At 42.9% G+C, this 9560-nt stretch overlaps 1 protein-coding gene across 6 annotated transcripts in view; it reads left to right on the top strand.

The window, feature by feature from the left end:
• Positions 1 to 9560, top strand: part of LOC109917348 (complement C1q tumor necrosis factor-related protein 7) — a 49743-nt gene that overhangs the window by 4847 nt on the left and 35336 nt on the right. The window contains exon 1 of one of the 6 annotated variants that reach the window (XM_048604289.1): positions 2920 to 2938. The exons of the other annotated variants lie outside the window; for them this stretch is intronic. The gene's annotated coding sequence lies outside the window, so the exon portion shown is untranslated. Of the gene's footprint in view, positions 1 to 2919; positions 2939 to 9560 lie in introns of those variants that run through there. 6 annotated transcript variants of the gene reach the window in all.

Genomic DNA, 9560 nt, shown 5'->3' with positions numbered 1-9560 from the left:
GCTGCTGGTATAACTGGAACTGCAGGTTTTTTTGGGTCAGGATGCAATTTTTCAATACTTTGACCTCCCAAATGACCCAAACTGACTGATGTTTTGAGGTTAAAATTGCTCTCAATAACTCGTCTGGTTTGGATTCAAGGATCTGTCCAGATAAGTATTCTCTACAGTGATATAAATTCCATTATTCCCAGGTAAAATATGATCCCACAGTGATTAATCATAGTTTGGAATATCCTTGATTGTGTTGTGATTAGTTGTAGCTTAAGTCACAGAAACTTAGTTTTTGAAAGTGTCCCATTTTTTTTTCTTTCAGACAAAGACTGTTTTTATAAAAAGATTTTTTTTGAACATGGACCAAGCCTGGGCTGAACTTGTTTGTCTTCATTTGCACCAGCTGACAGGCTGATCTGTCTTACACAATGTAAAGGATCATTTAAAAGATGGCAAGTCAGTGACCAGAAAATTCCGGGCAAGTGCCCTCCCCTCGCAGCCACAATCCTTCTGAAATAAAGGCTCAACAAAATCAAGGCTTTAGGAAACTGAGCCAGACCAGAGTCCAGTGAATATGGCTCTGAAGTAATTCTCAGGCACTTGTGCTGGTCTTATATTAGGAGTGAGGACATTCTACAGAAGTTTAGGATCCGTAACTTTCTGTTGCAACACCAGCATCTGTTTCAATTAGTTAAGCTTTCCACATCTTCAATGTGTAACACAGAGCAATGCACAGAATGTGGGTGAGCTTAGTCAGGCTAGCATTTGGTTCCCATACTTAACTGTCCTTGAGGACGCAAATGTAAGGCCCCTTCTTGAACTGCTGCAGTTCATGTAACGCACAGATAGATGAGGAGTGCGAATACATTTCCGAGTCAGGATAGTATGTGGTTTGGAGGGGAAACTGTAGGTGGTGGTATTCCAAGGCCTCTGCTGCCTTCATCCTTCTCTGTATGTTTGGAAGGTGCTAGCTAAGGAGCTTTGATGAATTTCTGTAGTACATATTGTAGATGGTATACACTGCTATTACTGAGCATCAGTGGTTGAGGGAGTGAATGTTTATGGATTTGGTCCCAATCAAGCAGGATGCTTTGCCCTGGCTGGTGTTAAGCTTCTTGAACCTTTTGAAGGTGCACTTATCCAGGTAAGTGGAAAGTATTCCATTTCATTCCCAATGTGCCTTGTAGACTGTGGACAGGCTCTGGGTACTTAGGAGGTGAGTCACTCAACACAGAATTCACAGCTTCTAACTTGCTCTTGTAGGCCCTATTTATTTTGCTGGTCCAGTTCAGTTTCTGGTCAATGGTAATTCTCAGGATGTTGATAGTGGTGTTTCACTGATGGTAATGTGTTGAATTTCAAGAGGAGATGGAGATAGTTATTGCCTGACAATTGTGTGATTGTTGTTTGACACTTTTATCAGCTAAAGTCTGATGAGCACTTAACTGCATATAGGCTTTCTGAAGAAGGGTCCTGACCCTAAACGTCAGCTTTCCTGCTCCTCTGATACTGCGTGGCCTGCTGTGTTCCTCCAGCTCCACACTGTGTTATCTCTGACTCCAGCATCGGCAGTTCTTACTATCTCTGCATATAAGCTTGCTGCTTTTGATGCTGCTCAGTATCTGAGGAGTCAGAATGGGGCTGAACACTGTAAAGTCATCAACAAACATCCCTACTTCTGACTTTATGGTGGAGGGAAGATCATTGATGAAGCAGTTGAAGATGGTTAGGCCTAGAACAGTACCCTGACGAGCTCCCGCAGAGACATTCTGGAGCTGAGATTACTGACCTCCAACAACCACCACCATCTATCTAGGTGTATGTAACAGAACACATTCAAAATTCTTTAGAAATTATGCTCACCCTGCTGAATATTGTGATTCAAGCCTACAGGATTGTGTAAGTCATTGGGGCATGGGAAACTGGTCAAAGAATCATGTAATCCTTGAAAAATATCTTTACTCAAATTGAACAAGTGCCAACAAATGTTGATGCCAATTTCTTCTGTTTTGATAAAATGTGCAAATGTTGTGGGTAATGGATATTGAAAAGACTAGTTAGTAAGAATTCCAAGTAGATACAACGGATATTAAAACTTTGGACAATGAATCTACTAGACCAGAGATTTGGGACTTCAGGCATAGTACGACTGAGTTATTCATTAGTATGATAAGGAGCAATCAGCGTTCCGTGTATCCGGGAGTACTCAGTGCTGGGAGTTCCCAGCTTCAAAGCAAAGACACGGGGTGGGAGGGCACTGGGGAGGTGGTGATGGTGATCCTTGAACTGGCCTCTCCCTCACTAGTGTGGGCTTCCTATGGATACCTATGTCTATGACTGGTATAAATAAAATTGAATGAGGGAGGAGGGCTGTCCCCACTCAGTTTCCTTTTAAAAATCTGTAGCTACTATACTTGGCTATCTCGGTTTGGTAGAACTGCCAGGAAAATCTGAAATGATTTCATTGTATTGTGATTTTCGTTCCCTTGTCAAGCTTGAGACGCAACTGGAGTTGTCACTCAAGGCTATTCCCGATTCATCCAGCCATGTAGAGATTTCTTCAACATACCAATGGGAGTAAAGGCAACTTCCTCATTATTGTAAAGTAATGCAGCATGCACCACAGCAGAAGGTACTGCTTAATGTTTCAGAGAGTGGATGTAATCCATTCCAAAGACAAGTTATACCAGACTTGAAACGTTAACTCTGTTTCTCTCTCCACAGAAGCTGCCAGACCTGTGGAGTTTCTCCAGCACTCTGTGTCTGTTTGAGTGGATATATTACTTAGGCACACCAACTGTCTCATGTGCTTGAGTACTGGTGGGAATCATGATGCGGTACCCTTTGCCATTCAGTCACCAGCCTGGGAGCCGATAGTCTGGCTGCAGTAAAAGCAGCTGGGAGGATTGTTATTTTTCTTTCTTTTTATTAATTCATGGGATCTGAGGTAAGGTCAGCATTTATTGCCCATTCTTACTTACCATTAAGACAGTTATGGTCTGGAACTCCTGCAGTCCATCTGATGTAGGTACACCATCAGCACTGTTAGGAAGGGTGTTCTGGGATTTGATCCAGTGACAGCAAAGGAACAGGAATATAATTTCAAATAAAAACAGTAAGTGATGGAGATATTCAGCAATTCTGGCAGCATCTGTGGGAAGAAAAACAGTAATTTTTTTTTTCCTTTATTCATTCACAGGGTGAGGGGTACCACTGGCTAGGCAGCATTTATTGCCCATCCCTAATTGCCCAGAGGGCAGTTAAGAGTCAACCACATTGCTGTGGGTCTGGAGTCACATGTAGACCAGACCAGGTAAAGATGGCAATTTCTTTCCCTAAAGGACATTAGTGAACCAGTTGGATTTTTCTCTGACAACTGATTCACAGTCATTGTTAGATTCTTAATCCAGATATTTATTGAATTGAAATTCCACCATCTGCCGTGGTGGGATTCAAACCCAGGTCCTCTGAACATTATCTGGGTCTCTGTATTAACAATCCAGGAATAATATCACTAGGCCATCGCCTCCCCTAAGTCTATTATAACTTCTTCAGAACTTGAAACATTAACTCTGTATCTTTCTCCTTAGATTCTGTCAGACCTGCTGAATTTCTTTATAACTTTCTATTTTAATTTTAGTTCTCCAACATCCACAGTGCTCTGTTTTTATTTTAGCTCCAAATCAGTTTTTTGTGCTTGATTATTAGGGTTTTTGAGGTAACATTCCCATTAACCTGCCTCCCTTGTTTTTCTAGCTGTTAGAGGTGATAGGTTTGGATGGTGCTGTTGAAGGAGGTTTGTCAAATTGCTGCAGTGCAACTCATACACGGTACACCGCCATCACTGCATTGATGGTTGATGGATTACCCATGAAGAGATTTGCTTTTTCCTAGATAATGTTGAGCTTCTTGAGTGTTGTTGGAACTGCAGTCAGCCAGACAAATGAAAGCATTCCATTACACTCCTGACTGGCAGACCATGGACAGGCTTTGAGGAGTCAGGCAGTGATTACTCATCATAGAATTGCCAATCTCTGATCTGCTCTGTAGTCAGAGCATTTATATAGCAGGCCCAGTTAAGTTTCTGGTCACTGATAGCATGCAGCATGCTGATGGTGGGTGTTTCAGTGATAGTAATGTCATTCAATATCAACGAGAGTTAGTAAGATTCTCTTTTGTGGAGATGGACATTGTCTGACACTTTTTCTTTGACTACTGCTACCCACATATCAGGTCATGCATAAATATTGCCTTGGTCTTTCTGCTGTTGTCATGGACTGCTTCATTAGAAAGGGATTTGTGAATGGGACTAAAAACTGTGCAGGCATCAGTGAACATCCTTACAGTCATCAGTGAACATCCTTGTGATGGAGGAAAGGTCATTGTTAAAGCAGCTGAAGTTGATGGAGATCAGGACAACATCTTGATGAACCCCCACAGCTATACCCTGGGACTGAGATGGTTGTGCTGCAACAACTATGATATGATTGTGCTAGATTTTATGCTCCTAGCCAGGGGAATGTTTTCCTCCCTGATTCCTGTTGACTCCAGTTTTGCTAGGGTTCCTAAGTGCCCACTTGGTGAAATGCTGAGTTACTCATCTCACTCCTGAAATTCAGGGTTTTGAACCCTGTCAGAAATTAAGTTTGTAGTTAAATAGCTTTGTTGGAACGAAAACTGAGCCTGATTATTGCTGAACAAGTGTGACTTGATGGCATTGCCCTTGACATATTGCATAGCTTTGCTGGTGAGTCAGACCAGACTAATTGGGCAACAGATGGCTGGAGTGGATTTGTCCTCTTCTTTACAGATAAGACATAACTGGGTAAATTCCTCTTTTTGGGGCAGATGCCAGTGCCGTAACTAAATGAGAACAGCTTGACTAGGCATGTGGCTGATTTTGGAGGACAACTTAGCTGAAGAACAAAGAACAGTGCAGTACAGTACAGGATCAGGCCCTTCAGCCCACCAAGACTGTGCTGACACATGATGCCTTTTCAAACTAAAAACCTTTTGCCTCTACCTGGTCTGTATCCCTCTATTCCCTGCCTATTCATGTATCTGTTAAGATTCCTCTTAAACACTGCAATTGTACTGCTTCTACCACCTCTTCTGGCAGCTAATTCCAGGCAATTACCAGCCTCTGTGTAAAAAAGGACTTGCTACTTGTATCTCATTTAAACTTTCCCACTTTTACCTTAAACCCATGTCCCTTAGGAATTGACATTTCTACCTTAGGGAAAAAGACTCCAACTATCCATTCTATCAATGCCTGTAATCATTTTGTAACTTATCAGGTCACACCTCAGCATCCAATCTTTAAGTAAAAACAAACCAAGTTTATCTAATCTCTTCTCATTACTAATATCATCCAACCCAGGCAACGTCCTGGTGAACCTTTTCTGTAGCCTCTCCAAAGCTTCCACATCCTCTGGTAGTGCAGCAACCAGAACTGTACACAGTATTTCAAATGTGACTTAACTAAAGGTCTGTACAGCTGCAACATGACTTGCCAATTTTTATACTATATGTCCCGACTGATGAAGGCAAGCATGCCGTATGCCTTCTCGACCACCTTATCCACTTGAAAGTGTTGCCACTTTCAAGGAAACGTGGGTCTGTATGCCCAGGTTCCTCAGTGTGTTAAATCTTCTAAGGGTTCTCCCATTTACTGTATACTTCCCTCCTGCGTTAGACATTCCAAAATGCATCATCTCACATTTGTCTGGATTAAATTTCACCTGCCATTTCACCGCCCAAGTCTCTAGGATATCTCTATCCTGCTGTGGCAATCTTCCTCACTACCTGCAGCTCTCATAATCTTTGTGTCGACCGCAAACTTACTAATCAGATCACCTACATTCTTGTCCAAACCATTTATATAGAGCTATACAGTGTGGAAACAGATCCTTCAATCCAACTCATCAATGCCGACCAGATATCTTAAATAAATTCTAGTCCCATTTTCCAGCATTTGGCCCATATCCCTCTGAAACCTTCCTATTCATATACCCATCCAGATGCCTTTTAAATGTTGGAATTGTATCAGCCTCCACCACTTCATCTGGCAGCTTATTCCATACATGCACCACCTTCTGCATGAAAATGATGCCCTATAGGTCCCTTTTAAGTCTTTCTCCTCTCACCTTTAACCTATGCCCTCTAGTTTTGTACTGCCCCAACCCAGAAAAAAAACCTTGTCACCTTATCCATGCCCCTCATAATTTTATAAGCCTCTATAAGGTCACTCCTCAGCCTCTGATGCTCAAGGGAAAATAGTCCCAGTCTATTCAGCCTCTCCCTATAGCTCAAAACATCCAACCCTGACAACATCCTTGTAAAACTTTTCTGAACCCTTTCTGGTTTCACAACGTCCCTCCTATAGCAGCAAGACCAGAATTACGTGCACTATTCCAAAAGTGGCCTAATCAATGTCCTGTACAGCCACAATATGACCTCTCAATTCCTATACTCAATGCACTAACCAATAAAGGTATGCATACCAAATGCCTTCTTCACTAACCTGTCTACCTGAGCCTACACTTTCAAAGAACTATGAAACTGCACTCCAAGGTCTCCTTGTTCAGCAATACTCCCCAGAACTTTACCATTAAGTATATAAGTCCTGTATATGTCCTGCCCTGATTTGCTTTTCCAAAATGCAGCAGCTCCCAGTTATCTCAGTTAAACTCCATCTGAACTCCTCGGCCCATTGGCCCATTTGATCAAAATCCCGTTGTACTCTGAGGTAATCTTCATCACTGGCAACAGCTGTATTTGGGGAGGATATTCCTGGGAATACGTCCAGGGAAGTTATTTGGGTGTAACTGAGAAATAAGAAAGGGATGATCACCTTATTGTGATTGTGCTGTAGACTCCTGAATGATCAGTGGGAAATTGAGAAACAAATTTATAAGGAGATCCCAGTTATCTGTAAGAAGAATAGCGTAGTTATGGTAGGGGATTTTAACTTTCTGAACATAGACTGGGACTGCCATAGAGTTAAGACCTTGGATGGAGAGGAATTTATTAAGTGTGTACAAGAAAATGTTCTGATTCAGTATATGGAAGTACCTACTAGAGAAGGTGCAAGACTTGATTTACTGTTGGGAAATAAGACAGGGCAGGTGACTGAGGTGTCAATGGGGGGGCACTTTGGGGCCAGTGACCATAATTCTATTAGTTTAAAATAGTGGTGGAAAAGACATGTCCAGGATACCAAATTCCAGCCAGTTGTAGGTGTGTTAACATCAGTAGAAACAAATGTAATATTATCAGATTATTAGTCTTGGAAGTGATCAACAACAGCAGAATCCAATTTTTTCAGAGGATACGAAGATCGATGGCTGGTCCATCATTAGTCGTCCTGGACAAGCCGGTGGCGAGATTCTGACCTGAACTGCTGCAGTGTACAGGTTATTGAGGTTCACTTATGAAATTGCTTATGTGTCACTAGGTTAAAGGACCAAGTGAGTCCCTTCCCACACGTGGAGCAGATGAACAGCCTCTCTCCGGTGTGAACTCGCTGGTGAGCAAGGAGAGAGGATGAACACCTGAAACTCTTCCCACAGGAAGTGTGTCTGAATGGCTTCTCCTCTGTTGTGAATTCGTTGGTGTGCAATGAGTGTGGCTGACTGCCGGAAACCTTTCCCACAGGAATTGTAGCTGAATGGCTTCTCTCTGGTGTGAACGCACCGGTGTCTCAGCAAACTGGATGATTGAGTGAACCCCTACCCACAGACAGAGCAGCTGAATGACTTTTCTCCAGAGTGAACTTGCTGGTATTCATTGAGGGCAGAGGAATGTCTGAACTTTATTCCCACAGGAGGGGCAGAAGATTGGTTGCTGCACAATGTGAATTTGCTGGTGTGATCAAAGGCCAGATGAGTGAGGGAATCTCTTCCCACATGCAGAACAGTTGAATGGCTTCTCCCCAGTGTAAACTTGCTGGCGTATATTCAGGTCAGATGAAGACATGAACCTCTTTGCACAGTAAGTGCAGCAGAAGGGCCACTCCTTAGTGCGAGTTTGCTGGTGTAACATGAGGCAGGATGTCTGTCTAAATCCCTTCCCACACCCTGAACAGGTGATTGGTCTCTCCTCGGTGTAAATTCACTGGTTCGACACGAGTTTGATTGTCTGAGTAAATTCCTGCCCATGCACAGAATAGGTAAATGGCTCCTCTCCAGTATGACTTTGTTGATGGATTTCCAGCTGAGATGGGTAATTGAATCCTTATGTTATAAACAAGGGTCCCAGCACTGATCCCTGTGGAACATCACTGGTCCCAGATATCCATTGAGTAAACACACTTCCACCTTTACTTTTGATTTTCTATGACTAAGCCAGTTCTGACTCCATCTTACTAGCTCACCACGAATCTTGTGACTTCACCTTTTGTATCAGCCTACCATGAGAGACCTTGTCAAAGTCCATATAGACAATATCTACCACGCTGCCCTCATCAATCATCTTTGTCACTCATTTAAAAAATTGAATCAAGTTTAGGAGACACAACCTTCCCCACACAAAGCCATGCTGCCTATTGCTAATTCATCTATATTTTTGACCAAATGTAAGTCCAATCCCTAAGAATCTTTTGCAATAATTTCCCTACTACTGACATAAGGCTGAAGGGCCAGTAATTTTCTGGATTATTCCTGTTACCCTTCTAAAACAAAGGAACAACATTGGCTCTTCTCCAGTCATCTGGGACCTCCTGTCACTAAAGAGGTGCCCCAGCAATTTCCTCTCTCAGTATTCTGCTCTACTGCTGACTGTTACTGGAGCCCACAGGCATTTCTATATTCAGTGAGACATAGCTCTCTCTTGTTACCTCATGGAGTCGATCAGATTCACTAATGAAAACCCATCTGTTCCTATAACGTCTACAGAGTGGAAACAGGCCTTTTGGCCCATTAAGTCCACACCAATCCTCTGAAGAGCATCCCACCCACCCTACCCTATCCCTGCATTTCCCATACCTAACCCACCTAGCCTGCACATCCCTGAACACTATGGACAATTTAGTATGGCCAGTCCACCGAACCCGCACATCACTGGACTGTGGGAGGAAACCAGAGCACCCGAAGAAAACCTATGCAGACACAGGGAGAATGTGCACACTCCATACAGACAGTCACCCAAGGGTGGAATCAAAGCTGGGCCCATGGAGCTGTGAGGCAGCAGTGCTAACCACTCATCCATCGTGCTGCCCCTTTTTACGACAAACAAACTCTGTCCAAATACAGCATTCAGGGAGCTTATTTGCATTTGAGCAGTGTGACCCTGATGCGATCTGTTGTGATCCTTTAAGAAGAGCCAAGATCAATCATCCACTCAGCACTTCTGTCTGAGAATGGTTGGAAATACTTCAAATTTTTCATTTTGCCATGCTGAACTTTGCCATCATTGAGGATGTTCATAGAGCCTCCTCTTCACATTAGTTAATTTTGCACCAACAAGAAACTACAGACCAGGGAGTCTCACATTTGTGGTTCGGAAGCTATTGGAGACAATTCTTAGGGATAGGATTTACACACATTTGGAAAAGGATGGCCTAACTAGGG

The sequence above is a fragment of the Rhincodon typus genome, chromosome 1 (genome assembly GCF_021869965.1).
Source record: "Rhincodon typus isolate 14 chromosome 1, sRhiTyp1.1, whole genome shotgun sequence".
Lineage (NCBI taxonomy): Eukaryota > Metazoa > Chordata > Chondrichthyes > Orectolobiformes > Rhincodontidae > Rhincodon > Rhincodon typus.
This window is presented reverse-complemented; position numbering and strand designations above follow the sequence as displayed.